We start from the raw sequence: 15,310 nt of genomic DNA, 5'->3' as shown, positions 1-15,310 counted from the left end.
TGTTCCCAGTCCTGCAGTAGGTGTTTTCACATAATGTTTAGAATAACCATAAAGCACTATGAGGGAAGTCCCTTGAACGACTCATCAAAATTACTTGAAGTGTTACTTGAAATTCAAAGCATTTCACCAGTGAATGGGGTGAGGATTCCCACCTACAGTGGGTAAAAGAGACTGGCTGATTTTCCATTGTTAATCCATATGTGCAGATAGGAAATAAAATGTAACTCACCAGAACAGAATGCTTTAGTTGCTTACCCAGAGGTGAGCTGTTTTTAATTTGTTTGAGTTTTTCTTGACATAACAAAGAGATTTCTATATCCAGTCTTTGTGTTCTCCAGGTATTTCAGATTTATAGTTAAATGAGATCTAGCTTTCTATTTTTGATCAACTGCTCACAGTTACATATATGGCAAGTGTAAATATAAAAGTGTACCTAAGCATTTAAAACTCATCATTTTCTCTTTGAAACTCTTCTTCAATGTCTTCCTTTGTATTTAGAATAACATACGGACTCTTTAGTTTTGTTGACAAAGCCCTGCATCTTCTCATACCAGCTTATTTCTCCCACTCATGTCATTTCACTCTCTTTTTGGTTCAGTCTTCTCTAGACACACGACTTGTTTTGATTCTTCAAAACAGCAAGTTTATTCCTTCTTGCTTGCCTGAGACTATTTCCCAGGGCTCCTTTTCATGTATCAGCCTAAACACCCTCTTCAGAAAATTCCTATTTATCCAATCTGAAGTAGACACTAGTCACTTTTATTGCTTTTATTTTTAACTCCCTTTGAGTTCTCAAGAGAAGAATTTAAACATGGTCCCGAATTTCACAATTAAGAGATGAAACTGGCATTCAAAAATATATATATATATATATACACATACATATATATTACATATATACATATAAACATATATACATATATATAAACATATAACATATAAACATATATAAACACACATATATTTATATATACATGTGTGTGTGAGTGTGTATGTGTGTATATGTATATACTACATCCAATGCTCATGTATAAATCAGTACTTTGTATGTGTTAAGAAGGATGTAGTTGAGAATGTGAGATATTGCCAAGAAGAGTACTTGAGTGAATTAAATGCTAACTAGGGTTTATATGGTTTAATAAAAAAGTCACTGAAATTTGAAAAAGCTGTTTATTTCCCTGAAATGATAAGGGCAGACACCAAAATGCATTCAACTGAGGATTGAGAAGTAAAAAAATTTTGAGGGAATCCATGCAGAGACAAAATTTGTATAAGAATGAAAGGAAATGTCTGAGATAGGAAAGCCTTGAGTCCTAGGTGTTGATAGATAGGATATTATGAGGGCTAATCTGAGGGTTAAAGAGTGGTGAGAGGGATAGTCCCATGAGCCAGGATCTCATAAAGATGGAAGGACTGGAAATGAATGACGAGACTAAATGAAGAGATTTAGCATAGTTTAGAAGAAAAAAAAGGAAGTTTGGCAAAGTGAGTAACAATTATTTAGAGTTGTACCACCCAATTTAAACTTTGATTAACAATTTCCTTGACTGCAAAATGACATATGTAATAGCTATTTTGAAGTTTTATTGTTCTATTTGAAGAAATCAGAATAAATTATGCATATATATTTGGGATGTAACAGGAACTTAGTAAGTGGTAGCTCTTACTATGTAATAAACAACTTACCCAAAGTGATTTCCCTGGTAAGTGCTGACCGAAACTTGAACAGTGCAAAGCCCAGTGACTTAATTACCATCTACTCTGTCCTTCAGGATGAAGTGCACCCTAGATACCACATGTATCTTTTTCTTAAAAGGGAGCATGTTTTCTTGTACCTATAAATACACACATAGCAGCCCTTCAGACACTGCTGATATAATATTTCACCTGAGGTGGTTGAAGGGAAGGAGAACAGGAGCAAATACATGCTAGGAATGATTCACTGAGAATATTGTCAATTGTAGTCATCCAGCGGGATGCTGAACTCTTACTCAGCAATACCGCAGGAATAATTCATGCCACATACACATAGGGCAACTATTTGACTCTCAAAGAAAATGATTCAATTGTAGGCTGTCATATTTGCCCCTCTAATAAGTACATGGCCGGTGGCAATTGAGATTTCCTCATGAAAAGGAGATATCAATTAAAGTGTCAAGATCAGAATGTAGCAAGTATGTAGAACATTCCACAAGATTTAATTTTGACCTACACTTAATAAATTTTAGAATTTTGGGGGGACCTGGATGGTTCAGTCAGTTAAGTGTCTGTCTTCAGCTCAGGTCATGATCTTGGAGTCCTGGGACCCAGCCCTGTGTCTGGGTTCCCGCTCAGTGGGGAGTCTGCTTTTCCCTCTCCCTCTGCTCCTCTCCCCGCCACTGCTTGTGCCCCCTCTCTCTCTCTCTCTCAAATAAATACATAAAATCTAATAAATAAATAAATAAATAAATAAAATGGAATTTTTGACAGGTTACAAGGCCTGTTTGAGCTTAGAGTTATTCATCTGTAATAAGTGGAAATAAAACTTGCATCCCATCATGGTGTGACTGATTTAGTAAAACTGAATAGTATAAGTATCATGCCTTGTATACAGAAGGTTAAGCTGTATGCCTTGGAGAGTTGCCTTTCTCCCTTTGTTCATTTCATCTAATCATGGGATTGTAACTAAGTCTTCAATGAAGACACTCTGAAATGTGTATTTCTAGTTTCACCTTTCCAATTGCGTAGTTTTTAATCTTCAAGGCACAAAGCAAATAAAATACTTCTAATTGGTTAAGTAGCCGCCTTCTGCTCAGGTCATGATCCCAGCGTCCTGGGATCGAGTCCCACATCTGGCTCCTTGCTCAGCAGGGAGCCTGCTTCTCCCTCTGCCTCTGCCTGCCATTCTGTCTGCCTGTGCTCGCTCTCTCCCCCTCTCTTTCTCTGATAAATAAATAAAATCTTTAAAAAAAATACTTCTAATTGTAACATTATTAGCAAACCATAACAATAAACTTTCCTCTTTTAAATCTTCTAGCATCTTATTTTTCTCATTGATATTTTTCATTTTTATCCTAATCTCTCTTTATATAGACTTTGTAAGTAAGAATTCATATACAAATAATTTTTAATCACACATAATTATCAGTCCAATGCCCTATCATACCAGGTTGGCAAATATATGTCTTAACAGAAAAAAGGTACATAAAATCCGGCAAATATATTTATTAATTATAGGTACCAATGAAAACTAAAATGTAGATTTGAACATCAGATGTGAAAATACCTTTGAATAGTCCAGTTCAAGGGGAAAATGATGTACATTTTTAAATGTGGTAGATCATTTACATAGGTTTATTTTGTTTGTTTCTTTTAATGTAAAACAGTCACCACTTTCATATAACCACATAATTTTGAGATTGAGATTGACTATTTTTTTATCACTAAAATTTCCAGGGAAATAATCTCTTCTTTATATTATTTCTACAATGCCATAACAATACCAATACCATAACAATACCAATTATTTCCTAGAACAACATATTTATTTTCTGTTCATAATATATAATCGATTCATTATCAGTATATTCCATATTTATAAGCCCCTTACATTGTCATTCATAATGACTAAAAAAATTGCATTTTTTTTCTTAAAGAATCTAATAACTCACAACACTTCTTATATTGATAATTAGTGTCATGCTACTTCAAACCACACATAGAAAGCCAAACAAATTTGATGTGGTTGATTATCCATAAGTTTATATTCCACTGAAGAGTCATTCTAATATTTTCTAATCTGTATTTCATTTAGATAATTTTCTGACATGTAGATATTATTAATAAAGTTATTTCAAATACACTGAAGACAGGAACTATAGACATAGATGACACTGAGTGTGGAGTTATTTTAAATTGAAAAATCTTATTTAAAATGTGATTAAAAATAAATAATTTTAAAAATAAATAAATAATAAAAAATAAAATGTGATTAAGTGGGCTTTTAGGAACTATAAATTTTTTAGTTTACTAAACTACTTTAATAAGCTTACAAATTCTCATTTAATAAATACATGTACTGCTAATTTTCTAATCTTAAAGGTATCAAGCATCATATACTGACATTAATTCTGATCTTTAAATGTAGAAGATAAAAACAATGCAAATTTTAGTCTTAAAAAAATCACTTGGTTCTTTTCTAGAAACAAGTCCTACCATTTTTAGGTTAAAACCCAAACCTATAATTTTCTTCACGGACTGCATGAAATTGGAAGTATAATGAGAAAAATATTCTTACTCAGTTAAACTTTTTTCATTGGTTAAATCAAACACAAAATAAATATGAGTTTTTAGCTACTTTTATTAAATACAATAATCTCACAATAATTTATTGTTTGAAATGGTCAAGTCTGTTTCACCAGATACCTTTCCTAATCCTTAATGCTTACTATGCTTAAAAATTGGATCAGCTTCAGAGATTTTTGGATACTTATTTTGTAATAGATATGATTAATAAAAATATATATGTTGTAAGTATAGACACACCGGTAGAGAATAAATACAGTATCTATGCTAAGCAATATTAAAAATAATTCATCTTATTTATCAAAGAAGTCAATTAATAAGTACAAAAATACTGGCTTCCATTTTGTAAAAATAGTTTCCTCTGCTTCTGTTCAGGAAAATGAAAAAGCAAATGGCTAATATACCAGGTGTTATTTGTTTAGTGTAAAGGAGCAAAAATCATAGGTATAAATTAAATTTCTGAAATTGTAATTAAGTCAGAGACCTGGGTTTATCAAAACTATTTACAGTGTTATCCAATCATATTTTATAATGAAAAGTAAGTCCTTAAATTTAATATTTACATATATGCTTTATTATTATAAATGTCTACTTCAAAGGTGATAATGTCAATAATATACCATTGGCTTTACCTATATGTGACAATTTAGGTAAACCTGAGATGTATGGTTTATAATAGGATAATAATTTTCTGAAGCAGTTTCTTGATTTTGATAAACTATGAGATCCATAAGGGCATGAAGGCTTTTCAATTTTGTTTTACAGTTGTAGTTTAACTTTTAGCATTATGTCCAAACCAAAACAGACACATGACAAATATACATTAAATGAATGTATGGTTGGATTTGGAACTGATGCTTCATTTACCCTGATTTTATTGATAAAGGATTTTAACACCATATGCATTATATGAAGTCCCAATTATTATTGCTAAGGCATGAATTTAAAAACACTAAGATCAATAACTACCTTAAAAAAGACTCTAAAGGAACTGTGACTCAAAACTTTGTCAATATGGGCCTAGCCTCAAGAGACAAAGAAGCCCTTTCTGAAGGCATATAATTAAAAAGGGTTTAGAGGGAAGCTCTAATTTTCCATGGAAATAAATTCCACAAAATGACAGCTGTCCAGTTATATCTGGTTTCACAGGCTCTCTACAAGGAACTCACTTTTTGTTGAGTTTTCTACAAATGTTTAGACTCCATTTTAAAATGTCACTTGCTCTCCCCACCCCCTCAATTAAGGCAGCAACTGAAAAACCAAGATTTATTTCTTCAAGTTTTGGATTTATAATCAACATATTCTTTCTTGGACAAATGCCCAGTTCTTGCCTTCTAGAATAGCAAGGGAAACAGAATTATTAGCTTATGTTGATTGTTTAAGCCTAAGTAATTCCCAGGCTAAAAATTCAAGTAACACTGGAAAAGTTAATTTAAATCAGGGCAAGAACCAAGTTAGAAGATCACAGGGAAATGTATTTTGCCTTTCAAAATTTTTTTGAAAGTTATTGATAGCAACAGTTTTGTGGTACCACCTCAGGTTGGATGTCTTGAGATCTCTGACAAGCCATAAAATATCCTGTAAGCCAGGTCCTGCTCTGAACAATCTGATAGCCCTGTATTCTTCCTAAGTGAAAGTGCAGTGTGTGACTATAAATAATTGCTTTTTATAAATGTGCCTAAATTTACTTCATCAAAGGAGTGTTGTCCTTCAAAGTGGACATCTTAGGAGAGGTTCTATTTATTCCATTACACTAAAGAATTTGGAAAACTTCTTGTGTATTCTTGAAAATATGTGAGTCATGCAGAAGCAAAAATCAATCTTAAAACTATTAAAAACACAGACTCTTTGGGGGCTAAAAATAGTGTGGCCCAATTCCATCACTTACATTTTTCATGAGTCTTGGTTCCAAATAAGTTCCATCTTTTTTGTCAAATGAAATCCAAATTTAAAGTATAAAAGTCCGGCACTACTGGGTGAGTCAATAAAATATACCACAGACTACAGAGCTACTTCCAAAAGAGTTTTTCCAAAATGCCTAAAGGGATGGGACTGTCACTGAATTGGGACTATACACTCCCAAGGGACTACTTGGGTACAAGCTTAAAAAGTCAGCCAACATATATTCTTAAATCATACTCCATAAACAATGGGTACACAGTAAATGTAAGAATCCCTTACATTTTTCTTGAGTTTTAAAATATATAATACATAAATAATAATGTGTCACCCTAATAAATAATTTTAATTTGTTAATTAATATGCATCTTTTATAAAATGCTTATAGTTTTGAATGGGAATCAATAAACAAATGTCTGGCTCTTCATTGTGCCCACATGATTAATCAGAAGCAGAGCAGTGGAATGAAAAAAAGTAGTAGAATAAATCTGTTACTAATATTTTAGACAAAAGACCGAAGTCCCACCAAGGGAACAAAAGAGAACTGGTTTATATGTAAAAATTGGCAAGAAGTGATATATAGAAGAATTTTTTTGCAATGAAAAATTAAAGTCTGTCTTCAGAGAAAATAAAATAATTTCTTCTTCTTCAAATATAGCTTTAAATTGGAAGTCAAACTATCTTGCAGAAGCATGAAATATTCCAGACAATTTTCTTTACATTTTAAAATCTATTAATTAGAGGAAATTATTGATTTGTATTTCATTTTCAATTGCCAAAAATATAGGCAAAACTATTTCCTTCTTGTGCATTTTCCAGATTTTGGAATGATTATATTTCCTGAAAGTAAACTCTAAATAAAACCAGATAAAGAAGCTCAGTATGTGCAAGTTGGATCTTAAACACATCTGAGATTTCAGTTTACCTGCAGGATGTCATATATTATGCTTAAAAGTTAACATTAATATACAAGGATACCTTGAACCTGGAATCAATGAGTAGAATTAATTTCCCCACAGTAGAAGACCTCAATCTTGTTACTGTAAATTTTCTACTTCTCTGCCACTCAGTCTTAGAAAAGCATAAAATCAAATGCTAGACTCTTAAAATCATCACATACATGAATCATGTAATCTATCAACAAATATTAATTGAGCACCTACTATGCACAAGAACCCATACGGGATGGGATACAGAGAAATAGTTCATGACCTTGAGGATTATAATATGTGTAGTTGATGAAAAAAGAACTATGCAAGAGGTCTATTAGGTTTTTTTTAATTGCAGTACAATCCTCTGAAATGATATATAAAAATTAATTTCAAAACAGGACTGGTAGAGCTTTTACAAGGATATCAGATAAATAAGAGTATAGTAAAATACTGAAAAGCTTCTAAAAATTTTACTTTTCTGTTCTAAACGTTAGCTATTATGACGTAATTTCCTAAGGGTGAATTCTAATCAGAAACTGGTAAGTTGTAGGCTTCATTTTGCAAATTCAGTGGGTATTATTGACTAATTGAGTGAAGAAAGGTTAAAGCAGAAAAAAATTTGCAGAAACTCAAATTTGGCCCTTGATAACATAGGCAATGGGTTATTTTATAGCTAAAACCCAATCGTTATTACAAAAGGATGATTTCACAACTGTCATGGCATTAAAATGACTTTGATAAGCATTACAGCATTAAAACATATTAATGAATAGAAAAGATTTATATCTTTTTATTTGGTACTTAAGGGAAAAAACAGACAAATTGTTTGGCTTTTGTTTATATTCCCAATTATCCTAAGTACTCGGTTTAATTTGTTCTCTTCCCAATTAAGTCTAGAAATATGAAGATCTGATGGGAATGCATGTCTCTGTTAAATGTTGGTTGAGGATTAAGCCAAAATGATTTATGGGATTTTTTTTTTTTCATTAAACTGGTATTTTAGGGTCGCCTGGGTGGCTCAGTGGGTTAAGCCGCTGCCTTCGGCTCGGGTCATGATCTCAGGGTCCTGGGATTGAGCCCCGCATCGGGCTCTCTGCTCTGCAGGGAGCCTGCTTCCCTCTCTCTCTCTCTGCCTGCCTCTCTGCCTACTTGTGATCTCTGTCTGTCAAATAAATAAATAAAATCTTTAAAAAAAACCTGGTATTTTATACTTTTATTGAAAGACATAAATTTTTTATTGTGTGACCAAGGAATTAACATTTAATATATTTACCTAGTGTGTGAAATATCTGAGCAATTATTTAACAAAGCACGCATATAGCGATTGTCGAATTATTAACATCAGAGTTCAAAGCTCAAAATTGATATAGATATATATGGTAAGTGAAGGTCAGCATACTGATGACTGAGAATTCAAAGTAAATTTGATTGATTGATATAAAGTTCTATTTGAGATTATTTGGATTTGGAGGATGGGAAGAAAGAACAACCTATGTTTGTTTTATAAAATTTATACAATCAGATCTAGAAGAAGGAGTAAAATTCTTTACTGGCAGAAAAGCACTGTGAAAGTATTTTAGTTTCTGGTGTTAGTAAGTTTCATCTTACTAAGTAGATACAGCCCCTGAACTAATAAGAATCCAGCCCCTGCTTCCAATGTAGACACTTAAAAGTATTTTAGCCATAGAAGGAAGAACTTATTTCTGATATAAAAACTTGAGGTATGCTTTTGATCCACAGATGCAGGAAGGCACCCATATGAGTTCTGAGAGCACAGATCCACTGGTAATGGACTCCCATGAGAGGACCAGCATCTATTGTATAACAGACTGAGGTCCGGCCAAACCAGCACCTCTCAACTGGAGGTGATTTTACTTCCCCCAGGGAATGCTGGAAATGTCTGGAGACTACTGATTATCACAGTTTTGGGAAGCGGCAGTGAGGAGGTGCTATTGGTGTCTACTAAGTAGAGATCAGAGATGCTGCTATGCACAAGACATTCCCTCACAACAAAAATGCTCTGGCCGAAAATGTCAGTAGTACTGAGATTGCAGAATTCTGAGTAGAGTTTTCTCCCTGTTTTCTCCCTGTTGAAACACGGCTGAATTGGAGTTCCACCTACTGGTAAACTACAGTCCAAGAAAGACCCCACTGTATAGAGTACCAACCAATCCTACCTGGCCATAAAAATATCCTGCTTTAGTATCATGGGAGAGAAATTAGAAGCGGGATGCATGAGTGAATGTCAGTATTTCTTTCTCTGTGTATCTATTTCATTCTCAAGTTTAAGAATTTTTTGGTCAGAGTATTTAATTGATTAGCTAACCTACTCTCGGAGTAGGTTAGGGAAGACAGAGTTAATCTGTTTTCCCCTGCCCATAAATCACATGTTGACTCAGGTTTCCTTTGGTGTAAGTACAGAAGAGGAAGGATCCTAAATAGTGAAGAAATTAGAAGGTACTTACAGGAGAAAGTAATTCATAAAATAAACTGTGTAGGGTCATTCATTTTTATCTCTAGTGGGGTCAAATTACTCATTCACAAAGTATCCTGTGTTAGAATATTGTTCCCTTCTATTTATTCTACAACCTAGATCCTTACACCTTTTCGTGGTCTTTCAGAGACATAAGAAGTATGAAAAAATCTTTCAAACAAATGTTTTTAAAAAGATATTGGACAATGATAATAGATGCTAACTGCAATCTTGTCCGTTTCTTTCTGTGACATACTACTCTTTTCATAATCACACTAAATAGAAGAGTGCTTAGTAGGTAGTAAGTGCTTAAAAAAGATTTGTTGAATAAGTGGTTTGTTATCCAAAACATGAACTCTCCTTTAATGCATTAATACTCCTCCTTTCTTTTGTCTATGTTTTTTCAAACCCAGATTTTTCTATTTTCATGGATTTTCTAACATATTTTTCTTCTTTTCTGTTCTGATGTGACACCCTGGGCGGCACTTTCATTCTGGCCATGGTTTCTTGATTGTTCTCATGACTTTAATATTAACAGCCTTTTGACTAACTTGCCGCCAAATTACTCCTTTTAAAAGATCTTTGTGCATACTCTCCACTACTTTTAGCACATTTAAAAGTTCCCTGTTGGCTAAAATGAAACTTTTATTGTTTTAGTTTTACAAATTTTTTTTTTTTTTTAAGATTTTATTTATTTATTTGTAAGAGAGAGTGAGAGCGAGCACAGGCAGACAGAGTGGAAGGCAGAGTCAGAGGGAGAAGCAGGCTCCCTGCGGAGCAAGGAGCCCGATGTGGGACTCGATCCCAGGACGCTGGGATCATGACCTGAGCCGAAGGCAGCTGCTTAACCAACTGAGCCACCCAGGCGTCCCTAGTTTTACAAATTTTGATTTATTATTTTAATTTCACTTATTAACTTGGAATTTTACAGTTTATTTAACCTACTATAGATTTTTTTTTATCACTATTTGGAAAATAGGTAAAAAGGTCAGTATGTCATTCAGAGAACTGTCACTAAGAATTAAGAGACTTTAATTGTTGATCCAGGATTTAACATTAAAAATAGTTGTATGAATTTCAGTAATCTTCTTTGATGATATTTGAGCTATATCTCAGTTTTACAAAGCTTTATGTCTCTAGAGGAACAATGTCTGATGTTTGGATATCAGGAAAAAAAAAGTCTTTGCTCAATACCTTCACCAAAGAAAAAAATATAAAGAAGCTAAAATTTGGAGACTCGGGACCCTTTTGTTACTTTAGCTACAAATCAGTCTTACAGAGGTTGTGTTACAGAAAATATTAGGAAGATGAAAATAAATCATTTGCCACATTGTTGAGAGTAAATTATTCTTTCATAAAGAAAAAGTTTAAAAGGGAAATGTTTTTTCCCACTCATCTTGGCTTCAATCAGTCCAGCTGCCTTTTAGCAGCCAAACAGCCCATTATCACTATTGTTGTATTTGAATCATCATGGCCTTGAGATGAACTGCTTGAGGAAGATGGCTTGAATGAAATACATACATATACATTGGCATCATTCTTCAGTCTCTTCTTTTTTTCAGAGGCATCGCTTTCAAGTCAAGCTGGCTCTTGTCCAAAATGAAAAAAAAGCAACAGTTAAACAGCTGGTACCAATTATACTAACTTCAGTGGGACTACATGCTCAAGTGTCCGTGTTGCAAGCTGAATCTATGGTATAATGGACTTGTTAGTCCTAACTTGACCATGGTGCTAATGCTGAGTTTGTTCATGGGCTCCTATTTAAAGTAATCTCCAGAATTATATACCCACAAGCAAGTGTTAATATTTTTTGTGTGTTTTTTTAAGCTCACTGAATTACTGCTTAATTGTGTATACCAGAGAATCTTGTTTTCTAGGGACAAAAAATCCGAGAAGGCTGGATTTAAAAGTTTGAACAGACACTTAATCTGAAAAGTAATACTCTATTTCAACACTAACATGCAGATATGGACCTTCAGAAAGATAAAAAGACTATGATAATGAATACCGTGAAATGTGCATCACAGTTATTTTTCTAGCATCAAGGATTATTTTTCTAGCATCAAAAATTATTAAAAATATAATTTCTCTAAGTTCCTCTATAGCAAGGATGGAAAATTAGTAAGTATTATACATTATTGATTCATTTAAAAAATATCTGTCTTCAGTAAACATACAATGACATTTCACACCTATTCTTAATTGTATACCTTATGTTTTATGAAGTCGCCTCATTCTTTAAGGAACTTAGATTGCAATCCTAACTGAGACGCTATTCTCTAGAACCACAAAGTAAATGTTGGCAATATTAAATAGAATTTGGACAGAATAAAATTCCAGTTCATAATTTAATCCCAAAGAAGTACAAGTTCTAAATTTGGCAAAATACACTGGTTTTAATATGTTCTAGTCTGAAATAGAAACTCTCTTAAGTTTACTTTAGGAAAAAAAAAAAAAAAAACTCCATTGCTCTCCATCAAGACAAGCATCTCACAAATCACAAAGAGGATTTTGTAACTAGGCAACCAAGGTCAGAGAGACTGTGACCAAGGTTTGGAGAACCAGCTGAACACACACACCAGGAAGAGTGAGGCTTGGAGCTGCAAAAAAGGAAATTAATGTGTTTTAAAGCACTTCTTTTTAAAACCTATCATTCCATAACACTTTGCAGGTGTACACTCTGAAAAACAGCTGATAAATCTGCTCCAGATCCACATTTGAATAATAAAATCGTGTCTTATTCAAAAGATGTCTTATTCAAAAGATGTTTTATTATAAATACACCCTGATCAGACAAGAAACTGGAAAACAAACAAACAAAAAACCCTGAAACAGACATTTTTCTAACATGGGTGATTTCACTTGAATAGTACATGAATACTTGATTTTCCTAGAAAAGGATACATGCTCATAACGAAAGGATAACTTTGCCAAATCCTGTAGTCACGAATGTTAAGATGAATGACCTGTTTTCTGGAATTCTCATCAACTTTTCCAAGTAACTGATGTTGATGTTGGTGTTTTTTATATTGACACAGTGATAGCATATTGATCAGTACTACAAAATTATGATACCTATCAAAATTCTAGAAGGAAACAAATATGATTAATATCAAATACTGTTATTGATTTTAAGGTGATTGTAAAGCTGTTAGTCTCAGAAGCTCAAAAATTATCTTAGGCCTGTAGTCTCCAGCAATTGTGTCAGCGAATTGCACTGAATAGTGTGGTTATTTTGCACTGTTAGCTGTTGAAATGCTTCATAAGGCAAGCAGTATTGTAAATAGCTTTAAAGGTTGTATGAGCCTTCTAAGATTTTCTCAATCTCAGCTGCGTGGGTTTGGTAGACAATTTGGATACATCTGGGCTATTACTCTGCTTACTTACTTTCCATTCATTTTCCCCAAAAGACATGTCCATATTTGGGAAAAGAGACACCATTGACTAAAGTGTGCACCAAAATTCTCAGAGAAGTTACATTGTCGTGGTTAAATTGAATTAACATTTAGTTTTATGATATCATATTTAAATTCTTCCAATTTAAACCTAATAATGAAATTCCTGATGCCATTTTAGCAATATCACCTTGTCTAGAAACTATTGTCGCTCTCGCCAGCAAGAACGACCAGGAGACCTCAGCGAAGCAAGCTTTATTTCTGGGTAGCTGTTGGGATCTCTCCTTTCACCGCCCGTGCATGTGTATATATACCAAAGTTGTACAACCAATCACTTGCAGCCACATAGATACAAGAGGCATTTTGGACTACTTCCTTAATCCTCAGTTACACCTACTGGCTCGCATCCTGCCGCCATCTTAATGGCGTGTTTACTTTCAGGCACCGACATCTCCCCCTTTTCTTTTATATTAGGCATGCAAGGCAGGAGATCGTGCCTGTCTTAGGTTGTCAGCTGCCATGAACATGCTTACTCATCATTAGATAATTCCCCCTGGTTGGAGAACTCCTGGCTTAGGTTGCTGTGTGCATGCAGCCAATCTTACCCGTCATTGACTACCGATCTAGCGCTGCCAGCCAGATTTGGGGAAATGTACCAGCTTCCAGTGCCATGCAAGCTTGTACTAGCGCCAGCTGTTGTCTACGTTGTTGTTTACATAATGATGCAAAACAGTGGAACATAAGGATCAAGCTCAGGAGTAGTCCAATTAATAGTGCACCCATACCGGCCCACTCTTTAGCAAACGAGAGTGATTGGTCCCCAATCCCGTAATGGAGCTATGTCAATCTTAGTTGCATTAATAGTGAATATTTGTTGTTTTAACAATCTTGTCAAATTATAATATTGATTGGACCATGTCCCATTTAGGTGTCTACTTAACTCTTTCGACAGATTAGCGGCAATAGAAAGGTCATTATAGGCCACGGAGGTTATGCAAAGTCCAAAAAGTGATTGGATGCATCCGGTCGTCAATAGTTTCTGGAGAATGTCCACTTGTTCCTGGATTAGATCTACTCACTGATTGACGATCATAATGCCGGCTTGAAGGTGGCCATTAATTAGTTCTTGTGTAGCGAGGGCTTCTGCAACTCCGGTAGTTAGGTTATTAAGAGTGGAGGCAGTCTGTACAGACGTGGTGAGAGCTACAGCCGCTGCAGTTGCTGCAGCTGCGGAGGCCGCTACAGCCGCAATAATGGCTGCGGTGATCCCAAAGTCTCTTTTATGTCTTGAGAGCAATACAGGCAAATCATTAGGATTTACAGAAACGGGCATGGGAATGAAAGTAGGTATACAGGAGGGAGGATGGCAGACTCATTCGTCAGTGGCATGGGGAATGGCCAGGCTTTCACTATTGCCCATTGGTGCATCTGTTGCAGGGATGCTGGTGTCCCCAGGATCGCTATCAGGCCGAGCTTCAGGACGGGGCAGGCCATGTTGATCGATTCTTCTAATTAGTCACTCCGGGACCCAGATAGGCACTTGGGCATCCTGTGGAAAAAGACAAACAGAACCTCGGTGCCATCTTAGGACCGGGTCAGGGCCTCTCCATTGGCCCGTGAGTATATCGTTCCACTTTGCCTGGGCTAGAGTGTGTTTGGTAACCGCCGCATGCCTGTCCGCTGCAGATGTACCATTATGGTCCAAGGACAAAAAATTTAAAATGTAAAGGGTGAGAGATGTAAGATCACGGGGTGACTTGTAGTCATCCCCTATTCCCTCTTTTCTTATTTTTTGTAAGCATCATTTGAAGGTGCCATTGATGCGTTCAATTATTTCTTGACCTTGTGGATTTCAGGGTGTACCTGTAGTATGGACTATACCAAATTGACTCAGGAATTGATGGATAGATTTTGATGTATATGCAGGTCCATTATCTGTCTTTATTTGTTTTGGGATACCCCAATCTGCGAAGCATCGTAGGCAGTGTGTGATGACTTGTTTTGAATTCTCCCCCGTGAGGGGAGTAGCCATTATGATACCCGAAAAAGTGTCCACTGATATATGTACGTACTTTTGTTGCCCGAATTCAGGTACATGTGTGACATCCTTTTGCCACAGGTGATTAGCTTGAAGGCCTTTGGGATTTACCCCCAAGAAAGGCTGAGGGAGTAATGTGGCACAATTCCCACAGGTCCTTACTATATCTCTTGCCTGTTCTTTGGTGATATGGAATCTATATTTTAAGGTATTAGAATTCACATGCCATTTGCTATGGAACAGCTTCGCCTGTTCAAAGGTAGGGCAAATAAGTTGGAAACGACTACTG

Source organism: Mustela putorius, unplaced genomic scaffold (assembly GCF_011764305.1).
Source record: "Mustela putorius furo isolate JIRA1106 unplaced genomic scaffold, ASM1176430v1.1 tig00000083_pilon_pilon_pilon, whole genome shotgun sequence".
In the NCBI taxonomy this organism is placed as follows: domain Eukaryota; kingdom Metazoa; phylum Chordata; class Mammalia; order Carnivora; family Mustelidae; genus Mustela; species Mustela putorius.
The sequence above is the reverse complement of the archived record's forward strand: the minus strand, read 5'-3'. Positions refer to the sequence as shown.